This window comes from Sminthopsis crassicaudata, chromosome 6, assembly GCF_048593235.1.
Source record: "Sminthopsis crassicaudata isolate SCR6 chromosome 6, ASM4859323v1, whole genome shotgun sequence".
In the NCBI taxonomy this organism is placed as follows: Eukaryota; Metazoa; Chordata; class Mammalia; order Dasyuromorphia; family Dasyuridae; genus Sminthopsis; species Sminthopsis crassicaudata.
In genome coordinates this window covers 196,512,981-196,525,866 of record NC_133622.1, presented here as the reverse complement: position 1 = coordinate 196,525,866, position 12,886 = coordinate 196,512,981, and positions in this window count along the sequence as shown.

Genomic DNA, 12,886 nt, shown 5'->3' with positions numbered 1-12,886 from the left:
GGTGAGAATGAACTAACCCTTTTTTATTTATAAGCAAATAGATAGTACAGTAGGCCTGGACTTGGGAAGACCTGAGTTCAAATACTGACTCAGATAAGTTTCCTCAGCTGAAGAAGGGGGAATAAAAGTGGTTACTTTACTTAGTTGTTGTAATTTTTAAATGAGATAATATTTGTAAACTGCTTAGCACAGTGCTGGCACACAGTAGGTACAAGTACATAGCTATCATTTCAACTCAAGAATATAAAATCTTACATAATGGATTGTTTTGAAATAGTTGATCATTTTTAGGGAGTGAAGGTCAGGCTGAAGAAGTGCATGAATTCTGCTCAATTTCCCAAAGTGCTTTTCTCTAGGTTACTCATTTGGCACCCTTGGCTCTTCATAATTCTGCTGAGAATCAGGAAGTAATTTAAAATCACCTCTGACTAGAAGATCATTGAAACAGAGTGAAAATTAATTGTAGGAGTCATTCAGTTCAAACTATAGAAAATGCTAATTGTTGGGAAGTATATGTTACATCAAACTCAAAGCTATCTTCCTAAATTGCAGCCCATTTAGCTAGTTATGTTCACTTTGACCAAATTTGACTAATTTATATTCTAGATCATCAGTTATGGATTGGAAGGGACCTTAGAATTCATCTAGTCCAACTTCCTAATTTTATAGATGAGGAAACTGATACTCCCCCCCCCCCCACCCAAGTTATACTTAATTTGCCCAAAGTTATATGAGCTAAAAGTGGCAAAAAGTAGGTTTGAAGCCAGGTTCTCTGATTTATTTTCTTTCTTTTTTTTAAATTTATTTTTTTAAATTTTATAATTATGCATGAGTAATTTTTTTTATAACATTATCCCTTGTATTCATTTTTCCAAAATTTCCCCTCCCTCCCTCCATTCCCTCCCCTAGATGACAGGCAATCTTATACATTTTACATGTGTTACAGTATAACCTAGATACAATATATATATATGTGTAAATCCAATTTTCTTCTTGCACGTTAAGGTTCTCTGATTTCTAATCAAGTGCTCTCATTATTTGAAGGCTATGAAGTGGAAGAGAAATCTGGAGAAGAAAAATCTTAGAGGATCACAATTACCATGCCTCCATGATATTGATCCTTCAAATATTGATGATTGTGACATCTTGATTTTCTTTGCCAAATTTCTCTTCCCTGTATCCTTAAGCTAATCTTTCTTTAACATGTTTATGAGTTTTTCACCTTATGATACTAGTCACTCTCTTTTTGTGTGCATTCTAACTTTTCCTACATTGCAGTTCCAAGAAGTGAATACAATAGTGTTATTGTTAAACTTGGCTAATTAAGGCAGAGGACTGTAATATTCTCCATTAATGCAGCTTAAGGTCTCATTAGCTTTTTACGCTGCTATATCATATTTTAATTTTACAATCCACTAAAAGGTCCAGGTTTTTTTTTCCTATGAATTCACTAATTTGTCATTACCCTTCTGCTGTATTTTTGCCATTGTCTTTTTTTTCAATTAAGTGTAGGATTTGAAATTAATTTCTATTAAATTTTGTCTTTTTTAGAAGCCAATTATGCCAGGCTTTTGAAAATGCTTCACATACTGGTGAGAACATTCAAAGTATTAGCTAGGTTTCCAAAATTCATGGTCTCTGTCATTTGATATCATTCTTGCTTATGTCTTTATTTAAGTCATTTATAAAAATGTTAAGTGGGCAAAGGAGAAGAGTCCTTTGGATCTCCATTAGAGACCTCACTTCATGGGATCATAGAATTTAGAATTGGAAAGTGCCTGAGAGATCATTTAATATGGCCCTTTCATTTTAGAGTAAAGAACTTGAGGGCCCCAGAATTTACATGATTTAATCCAAGATTCCACAAATGGAAAGTAGTAAAATTAGAATTTAGGTTGATATCGACATTGTAGTGACTACTATGGACCCAGTCATTCAACTGATTTTGATTAAATTTGTATCCCAAGGAGATCATAAAAAAGGGGAAATGATCCATAAGTGCAAAAATGTCAGTAGCATCTCTTTTTGTAGTGACAAGGAACTAGAAATTGAGTGGATGTCCATCATTTGGGGAATGGTTAAAAAAATCATGGTATATGAATGTAATGGGATATTATTGTTCTATAAGAAATTATGAGCAGGCTGATTTCAGGAAAGCTGATTTCAGGAAAGACTACATGAACTGTTGCTGAGTGAAATGAGTAGAATTAAGAGAACATTGTACACAGCAACAACAAGATTATGTGATGATCTATTGTGATGGACTAATTTTGTATTTATCTAGGCCCCATCTTTCCATGTTGTCCATAAGGATTTATTTGATACAATCTATGTCCACATCATTCCTCTGTTCTGTCTTTCTAGTAACTTTATTAAAGAGGGAAATTAGGTTAGTTTGATATGAGTTGATCTTAATGGAAAAAGTGGCCTTAAATTATATTTATGGTGCTCTTTGAAAAGACAGGGAAGTTGGAACTATATTTGGAAAGTATTTCTATATAAAAGAAAAACAATTTGAATGGAAAGATCTTCATTTATTTAGAAAATTCATTATTGTGAAACTTCTCAACTTCTCATGTTGCTTTTGTTTGGTATATAAAGCTGTGAAAATTTGGTGTCACGCTACTTTTGCATTTCTTGTTATTATTATTCCCAATATTCTACACTGACCAAACTCCCAAGCTTATCTTGTACTTTTTGCATCTACTAAAATATCTTTCAATCTCAATTGAATCCTCATTGAAATATGCAAATTTTATTTACTACCATTCCTTGATTATCTTATTTTTCAAAGGAGTCATTTTTTCTTATTTTTCCAAATACCTGCAAAGATAGTTTTCAACATCCACCTTTGCAAAAGCTCATGCTCCAATTTTTTTCTCCCTTCTTCCCCTATCCTCTCCCATAGACAACAAGCAGTTCTATATAGATTAAACATATTATTTCTTCTAAACATATTTCCATATTCATCATGCTGTGCAAGAAAAATCATGCTCTGATCTACATTCAGTCTCCATGGTGCTCTCACTAGATGTGAATCAGTTCTTTTCGTCACAAATCTATTAGAAATGCCTTGAATCACCTCATTGTTGAAAAGAGTCAAGTCCATCATAGTTGATCATCATATAATCTTATTGTTGCTATGTATAATGTTATCTTGATTCTATTCATTTCAGTTAGCATCAGTTCATGTGAGTCTTTATAGGCTTTTCTGAAATCAGCCTGCTCATCATGTCTTATAGAACAATAATATTCCATTATATTCATTTACCATAATTTATTCAACCATTTCCCAAATGACTGGTATCCACTCAATTTCCAGTTCCTTGCCACTACAAAAAGATCTGCTACTGATATTTTTGCACATGTGGGTTCTTTTCCCTCTTTTATGATCTCTTTGGAATACAGATCTAATTGAGACACTGCTGGGTCAAAGAATCTGCACAGTTTGATTGCCCTTTGGGCATAGTTCTAAATCACTCCCAAAGGAGTAGTTGTAAACCTCCTTAACTCTTAAACTTTGTAGGTAACCTCAAAACTTCCTCAAAGCAGATAACTACTATTCTAGAGAAACTGAGGCCATCTGATATAAGTTCCTTTATCACTTCGACTTTATAACTTCCTCAATGAGTGGATTGCCCTTTTCCTTGACAGTTTTCTTATTTGTGTCTTTGATTCCCTTCTCCTTCATTTCCTCTATGGATGCTCCTTTCCCTCTCCCCGTTTTCCTTTTCCCCTCTCTCCATCATTATTTCTTCTCCTTCCTTCCCTTACATTTTGTCTGTGTCCATCCCCTTCCTGCTGTCAAGCATAAGTCTCAGGGTTTCTCTGTCCTTAAAAGACCTTAATCATGATGTCCATATTCTCAAGCTTTTGGCCTTGATCTCTCCTTTTATTTCTAAATTCTTCATGCTCTATAAAATACATTTCCACATCACAAGATTCACATCCCCTTTAGTTCTTTATTCTACCTGATTCTCCTGTATATATTCCATGAAGTCTCATGACATTTCTTTTCTCTTCTACTCCTTTAATCTTTTTCATCTCTTACAGTAAGTCTTACTTTTGTTCCAAGCACTCTACGTGGTTTTGATTGTAAAATATTTTAATAACAGTCATCTATCATTGATACAATGTCACAATTGTTTTTTGGGATCTATTAGCTTTTACTACAGCACGTGGCTACCCATTATATTCTCCGCTTCCATCTGAGGACGTAGATTTAGAGTTGGAAGGGACATGAGATTATGTATTCTTATCCCATTATCATTTTTTAAACCTATGAAAATTAAGATAGATGTGAAATGACTTGTCTAAAGTTACATGAGTAGCAAGTGGCAGAACCAGTATTTGAACTTAGCTCGCAGATCTGTCATTCTTTCATTGCTTCCTTCTCTACTGCAAATTTGACAAATGATATACTATTTCCAGACTCTTCAGCTATTTTTATTGTTTCCCCAACATTATTACACAATGAAGATAGGATAATCATCCTCAATACACTTTATCTTTAGCCTCTGTATCTTTGACCTTGTTAACTTCTATACCCTTCACTTCAGCACTCCCTGTCTCCCCTGCATGCCCATTCCTACCTCAGAAAATCACCGAATTCCTTCAAGAAGCAGTTCAGGAACCATCTTTGACAACAAGCCTTTTCTGATTCCCTTCCTCCCCAGTTTCTGCTAACTCTCTCTTCAAATTATTTTGTACACACTCTTCTCTATGTATATATATTCTCTCAGTAGAATGCAAAGTTCTTGAGGGTAATGATTATTTAGCTTTTGTTTTTGTGGCTTCAGTGCAGCAATAGTGTTTTATTTTTCATAATAGGTATTCAAATGTTTGCGGATTTGACTTAATAACATCTTTCTTGGTTAGTTTCTAGAATAGACTGAATTGTTCTGACACACATTTCAGACACTCCTTTTTCTGTGGCCATTTGTCTCTGTCTCCTCAATGGTAGTTCAACATTGCTATATGTAGAGCCCTGGTTCACAGTCAGAAGTTCTGACAAGCATGTTATCTTTTCAATAAGAATAATAAATCTCTTTTGTGTGTGTGTGTTTGCTAGCTTTCAGTTTTTCACAAAAGTATGACTCAAGCTGGGAAAGAATTTGCCTAGTAGAAACAAAGAATGAAAATACCTCTCTAGCTTTAGAAAATTAGTAGTCTTACAACTCTTTTATTTATGCTAATACATGATTCTTTGTAGAACTTAAAAATCAAATCATCTGTGGAAGAGGCACAATCAATCCTAGATGTTGTTGCTATTTAGTTTGGATAATCTGAATCCTCTCCATATGGAGTTGCCACCGCTCAGGATGCATTTTGCTAGCAATTGTTGTGGTCAATATGTGACAACCCATTTACAACCCATTATTACCTCTTGTGGTCAACAGCACACATCAAAGAGAAAGTCTGCATATACTAGTGGTAGAATCTGTGATTGTGAAATAGACTGATGGGAACCCATCTTTAAGACATTGACCTTATTCCTGAACCCACTACATGAATTGGCCTTTGGTTAATTTTTTAAAACAGGGCAGTTTACTTGAATCAGAGTGAATAATCATAAATTTAGAGTTGGAAGCAACTCTAGACATTGTTTAGTTCAGTCTTAGGAAATTGGTGCAGATTGGGAAACTGGTTGAGAAAGAGCCAATAATAACTCGACAAAGATCATAAAACAATAATAGAGAAAATATATTATCTGCCTTCAAATTCAATATAATTATTATTGTATTAACCTACCAAATATATAATGTGTATGAGTAGTGGTAAAGTATATACATATATATATATATATATGTGAGCTCTATAAAAACAGCTTCTTAAACTACGGATCATGACCTCACATGGGCTCTAAAAATGGAATATGAGGGTCATAAAATTATGATTTATTATCAGTAAATGTTTTATTTATATACCTATATATCTGGGATCAATTTACCTGAAACATTTCTCAGGTAAAAAAGGTCATGAGAAAAAAAAATTTAAGAAGCCTGCTCTAGAGCAATTTCACCTATTCTAAACTATATCCTGTAGATGATTGACAATCTCTGCTATATAAGTGAGGACTGAATAAAAACTGTTTACCTATTTTCTTTAAGATGGGAAAAGATTTTGTCCATCCCAGAATCAAACTAGACATTTTAAAGAAAGTATCATTTGAAGAATGAACTTGAAACTCTTTTCTAAAAATCCTACACTCAATTCTTCAATATCCAGATACACTTACCTTCATTCTTAGTGCTAATTATTTAGATAGAAAGCACTGATATGAATCCTGGGATTGAAGGTAGCTTCCCTAAGCAAAACTCCTCATTTTTAAAAGTCATGGTTACATTCTGCTGACAAGTGAGTTCTTTTTTACTCCCCAAAGGCAACCCCTTTGATCTAGTGGGGCCCATCGAAAGGTGGGGTGGGACAGACCATTGTCCCATGGTTATATCCTAGAAAAGTGTATGATTTTCACTTTGACCTCAAGGAACCGAGCTCTGGAGTCAGAGGAACTTTCCTTACATAATAGAATTTAACAAAAATACATGGAATATCATTTAGAAAAGATTAAACTGACCATAAGGAACTAAGAATATAATATGGCAAAGGATATTTGTTTATAATGAGCCATTGATTTCTCTGAACACACATACACACAATTTCCCTTCTCCCTATCCATACAGACACACAATATGAGGAAACATGATGCTCTCAAAACCTATTGAAAATCTGGGGAGGGATCAGAGGGCTACAAGAACTGTGATTGGTTGGGTTTTTTTTCCAGTTGTTTTTCAATCATATCTGACTCTTTGTGACCCCACTTGGGATTTTCTTGGCAAAGATACTGGTATAATTTGCCATTTCATTTTCCAGCTCATTTTACAAATGAGGAACTGAGACAAACAGGGTTAATGACTTGACTAGAGTTACATAGCTAGTTAATGACTTGCCTAGAGTTACATAGCTAGTAAATATCTGAGACCAAATTTGAACTTAGGAAGAAGAGTTTTCCCTACTCCAGACTGGCACTCTATCTGCTGCACCATCTAACTTTTGGAGTAGAGGAACATTTTGTGGTCAACTGAGGATACAGAAGATTGAACAGAGCAGGACTATTGAAAGGTCCATTGGAGAACCCTCCTGACCCCAGAATCATCATCATCATTTTCATTATTGGTTGATATTTCCATCAGTGCTCTAAAGTTTGCATAGTACTTTTTTTCCCTTAAAGATCAGAATAAGCATGTGTGTGCTTGCTATAGGTATTACTGGTTCTATATTATAGATGGAGACAGTTACTCAGAGAAGTTAATCACTTTGTCTGTGGTTACACAGCTAGTAAGTATCAGATACAGGGTAAGAAAGACTGATTAGCCACTAATTTAAAAGGGAACAAGAAGTAGTCAATCACTTAAGGAGAATGATAAGGAGAAGGATAATCAGAAAGGACAGAACAAAAAGTGGTTAATGGGAGGCAGATGGGAGATGTTTTACGATTTCTGGCAAAACAGTGGCTGACCACAAAAACTCCAGAATTGTAGTTCTTTCCAGCTTATGAAGAGAAAAAACTAATAAGAGATTAGCTCTCAGCTAAGAGGCTGAAGGTTTTTACATAAAGGATATAGCAGGAATTTGAAGGAACTTTTGAGGATAATGAAAAAAGGAGAAGGAAGAGATGGTAAAGGTTCATGTGAGTATCATGACTATGACAAATTTGTGTCAATGTCATTGGCAGTTCTTTTCTTCAAAACCATGAGAAAATTTCTAAATCAACAAGTGAAAATTTATGTTACTGTTTTTTAATGGAAGACACTCACTCCAGTAGCAGGAATGCTGAGAGAAAACCAAATATGGGGCATGGCAATCTCTACTCCCTGCTCCCTTATAAGCTTTACTGTGATTATTGGCAAAAGCCTGGGATGTATTATTTATTTGTCTTTTTTGACTGAATCTATAATTTCATAGGCTTAAGGAGTTCACAAGAATGGCACTAACTAGAGTTAGAGAATTGCCTGGGGTCTTGAAATCCTAATTGATTTAGTCTAAGATAACATAGCTAGTATATATCAAACGTGGGACATGAAACAAGGACTTCCTTACTCACAGACAAATTCTATCTTCTATGCTATGTTGCTTTCTTTGTTCATTAATTTTTAAAAAGCTTTTTATTTTCAAAATACATTCATAGATAGTTTTCAATATTCACCCTTGCAAAACCTTTTTTCTCCTTTCCTTCCCTCCACCTTTCCCTTAGACAGGTAATCTAATATATGTTAAGCATGTGCAATTCTTTTATACATATTTTCACAAAAAGCAAGCAAACAACAACAAAAAAGATGAAAATACTTTGCTTTGATCTATATTCAGTCTCCATAATTCTGTCTGGATGTAGATAGCTCTCTCCATCACAATTCCATTGGAACTGGCCTAAATCTTCTCACTGTTGAAGAACCACGTCTATCAGAACTGATCATCATATAATCTTACTGTTGCTGTGTATGATGTTCTCTTAGTTCTAGTCACTTCACTTAGCATCAGTTCATTTAAGTCTTTCCAGGCCTCTGAAATCATCCTGCTGATTATTTCTTATAGAACAATAATATTCTTTATATTCATGTACCATAACTTATTTAGTCATTTTCCATCTGATGGACATCCATTCAGTTTCTAGTTCCTTGCCGATACAAACAGGGTTGCTACAAACATTTTCCCCTTTTTATAATCTTTTTGGGATACAGGCATAGAAAAGACACTGCTGGATGTGCACTGTTTGATAACTCTTTGGGCATAGTTCCATATTGGTTTCCAGAATGGTTGGATCAATTCACAACTCTACCATCATTTCTAAACATATCCCTCTTTACAGAAAAAGGAGAAAGAAGAAAAAAAAATAAGAAAGCCTTTCAATAAAAATAATCAGTTCTTAATGGATTCTTGTAGTATACATAATATTTCAAACTGATAGTCCCTCAACATTTCTAGTAAAGAAAATAAAAATTCATTTATCAACATTTCTTCAGAGATTATTAGAATTATATAATTCTGTTTCATGATTGTTTTCTTTTTATTTGCTTTGTTGTAGCTTTTGTGTGTGTGTGTGTGTGTGTGTGTGTGTGTGTGTGTGTGTGTGTGTGTGGAGAGAGAGAGAGAGAGAGAGAGAGAGAGAGAGAGAGAGAGAGAGAGAGAGAGAGAGAGAGAGAGAGTTTTTATTGTATTTAACTCTTCATCAATTAATATAATTCTTCCAATGGTTCTCTGGAGTCTTCATATTCCTTATTTGTTTTGATTCGATAAAATATTATAATCTTTATGTACCACAATTTGTTTAGTACTTCCCCAATTGATAGGAATCTTTGTTTCCTGTTCTCATATTTTGGGGTATATAGAACTTTATTTCTAGTATATATCATTAAAAGGATGGTTTGTGGGTATTTAGAAAAGGTAACCATTATATGCCAGTCCATATTTATATAGGACTAATCATGACATTATTAAATCATTATCTTTTTATATAACTTACTGAACCATTGAAGCAGGGAAAAGGTCATAGGTAGAGTTTAATTAAACTTAGGGAAGATATTTGACTAGCTCTTTTATAAAATATTTATGAATAAGATTAAGACATATTGAATAGATTTGGAAATTAGACTCAAAGAATGAAATGCTAGTAACATAGAAAGAAGTCTTTAATAAAATGACCTAAGGATTTTTCCTTGGTCCAAGTTTATTTGTTATTTTGACCAATAACTTGGATAAAAGTAATTAATATATGACTATTTAATTTGTGAATGATACAATTACAGAAGTGATTGTTAGTAAATAAGTAGATGAAAGAATTTGTAATCCCTATTGTCAAAAAGTATAGACTGAATTTAATAAGGTAGAATTGGATAGAGATAGTTCCATTTCAAAAAATTAACTGGCTACAAGTTGGAGCTCTTTTGGCTAGGCGGTGTTTTATGTTGGGGGAAAAGATCTGGAGATTTTGATATATTACAAACTTAAAATGAATAAGCAATGTAATAATAAATAGTCAAACAAGCCAATTTAATTTTGAGATAATTGAATGAAAATTATAATCTTCCTTGGTGGGTACATTTGGAAGTTGTTTTTGTTTTGTTTTGTTTTGTTTTTCAGTTCTTGGCGCTTATATTTTAGGGCAAAATGAAATCTGTCAATGAGAGTAATCAGCATGACGACAGAAGCATAACCACACCTTAAAAGCAGGGCCAGTTTGGAGTTAGCTTGACCTGCCTCAAGACAGCTTACCATTAAAGTTTCAGTGTGATCATTTAAACATTGGACATCAGCAAATGTAAATGTGATCCCTATGTCAAAGCAGATTGCTATGGGCCTATGTCCTTATTGGTGGAGATGTATGAGAGGCAGAGTGGAGTTGGTGAAAGGCAGAAAGCTTCTTGGGGCTGATCAAGTTTCAAGTTTTCTTCCAGTTTCAAGACAGAACAAGGAAAAGGCCAACCTCACTTCAAGCTGCTGAAGAAAAAGACGCTGAGGAGACATGAGAGAAGCATCATGTTATTATTATACTTAGGTTGCTACATAGATTTTGAAGAATTAAATGAGATTCAGGAAACTTTCTCTTGTTTGCACTGAGTTATCTCACTCTCAGTGGGAAAACTCCTTTATTTTTTTATTAGTTGGTATACATTCTCCCATGCCTAACTTATCTGATTTTTGTTTTTTTTATGTTTTGTATAAATAGGTTTCTTTGCTTTTTGTGTGTTCATTTATTAAGTAGAGAAGAGGTAAAGCCTTCCATATAGAGTTTGGGGTTCCTCCTCCCCACCAAATAACAGAATGATAAAAAGTTAACTAAAACCTGATCATATTTCCTAGACAAACAATATTTAAGGGAATAGATAGACATGCTTTTACCCTGATACCTCCTCTGTCTGAGGAGAACGGAGTGATTACCTCTGACCCCAACTTCCTGCTTCTTCTCCTGGCAGGGATAAAAGTCTCCCTTGGAGAAAGGTGGTGGGAATAAAGACTTGGGACCTTTATTCTGCCTCTCTTTAAGCATACATGACAATTGTTGCCACACATGAGTCTCTCTATGGTGTCTATTCTTAGTTCTATGCTAGCAATGAGGGCTTAATTTGTTTTGTTTATTATCGAGACCTAAGAAAGTGATAGAGAAAAATGTTGATAGTGCAGATTAAACTTGACAATATGGTTTGCACAAATTCTGCCTGCACCAACTAAGATTTGGTTGTTAAATAGTCACTAGCATGACAGCATAAAAGTATCATCAAAAAGATATTGGGGATTCACCATCAGGAGTGAAGAAAATTTAGGGAAAGATGATAGCTGTTTCCAAACATCTGAAAGGATAACATATGGAAAATTTAAACTTATTTTGATTTCCCCTCCCCAATGAATAATCATAATAAATAGATTGAAGTGGCTAGGGGTCAGATTTTGCCTTATAAGCAATTGTTTCTTAAGAAATAGACCTGTCCAAAAATGGAATAGGCTGCTTTAGTTTGTGGGGACTGGACAATCCCTAAAGTCTTTCAGTAGAAGTTGGATGATTGCTTGCCATGGATGCAGTGAAGAGATTTTTTTTCCCCTTAGTGATGGATAGGACTAGGTGATCTCTGAGGTCATTTCCAAATTTGGGTTTCTATAATTTTATCAATAATTGAGTAGATAAATCTATTTTTAGAAAAAAGGAAAGAAGTGGTTGATTTCATGAATCTGAGAGACTTAAAGCTTTGTAGCCAGATATGATATTTATAAACTGAACATGTGTTTTTCTCATACATTTAAAGGGGTGTACCTTTCAGGTGTGGACAGTTTTTTTTTTCATGCAAAAGTGAAGGAATAGGCGTGAGAAAAACATTGGGGAAAAAAGTAGCCCCACCGAGAAATGACTGAAGAATCCTCTTTCCCAGCATCTAATTTGCATATGGCTAACATAAAGACTTTGAAAATAATAATAATCTCTTATCCCTATTGTTGCTTGGTGATTATGGGACATATATACATTATGGTTTTGGTGTAGATGGTAGAAATATGTTGTTTTTTTTTTTTTGGTTTTATCACCATGAGTGAGGTGAGTGAGCTCATTGAAAAGATGCTGCTTTGGACCAGTAGAACAGCTCAGCTAGGGGAACTTAGTATTAATAAGTAGCTTGGAATTTAGGAGAGCAGAGGAGGGACCTCTGATTGAGTCTTAGAAAAAAGTTTGAGCTTAAATGCGCTCTTAGCACTGCTCATGTGAAAAAGAAAAGCTCTGTAATGTTATCTGCTTCTTGGAAGAGTGGACCAAGGGAAGGCAGCTTTTTGTCTTTGCTTTTTCCCTCCACTGACAGCTATTGTTTAAAAAGTGGAAGCCAATCACTGCCCAGCCAAAGGAAGCAACGTGAAAAAGCTATAGATTCTAGTTTTTGATGAAAGAACATAATTTTATCTAAGAAACCCAGAAAAGGAGTGACTCTACTCATCAATGAATTTATGTATGTTGTAGGAAAAACCTAACTTGGGTCAGTCTCTTAGTTTACATTTGAGATTGGGATAAAATGACATTTATGAAACATTAACAGACAAAACCAATGAAGTTTTATTTAATCACAGTAGGGGAAAGGATATTCAACGAAGATATTCAGCAAAAAACACTAGTATGCGGCTGAATCTGTTATCTAAAACTTCAGAAACCTTTCTGATACTCAGATGATCAGGAAGCCATTTCAATGGCCCAAGCCCCAGTCTCCTGAGCCAATTTAGGTTCAAGGATAATTTCAATATCTTCTAAAGATAACAGCATAATTCACATGCTGGGAGATGCTTGTGGATATATTTTACTACATCTCAGACACATGTGCTCCTTGTGTATGTGCCTCTTTGATATAATTCTATTAAG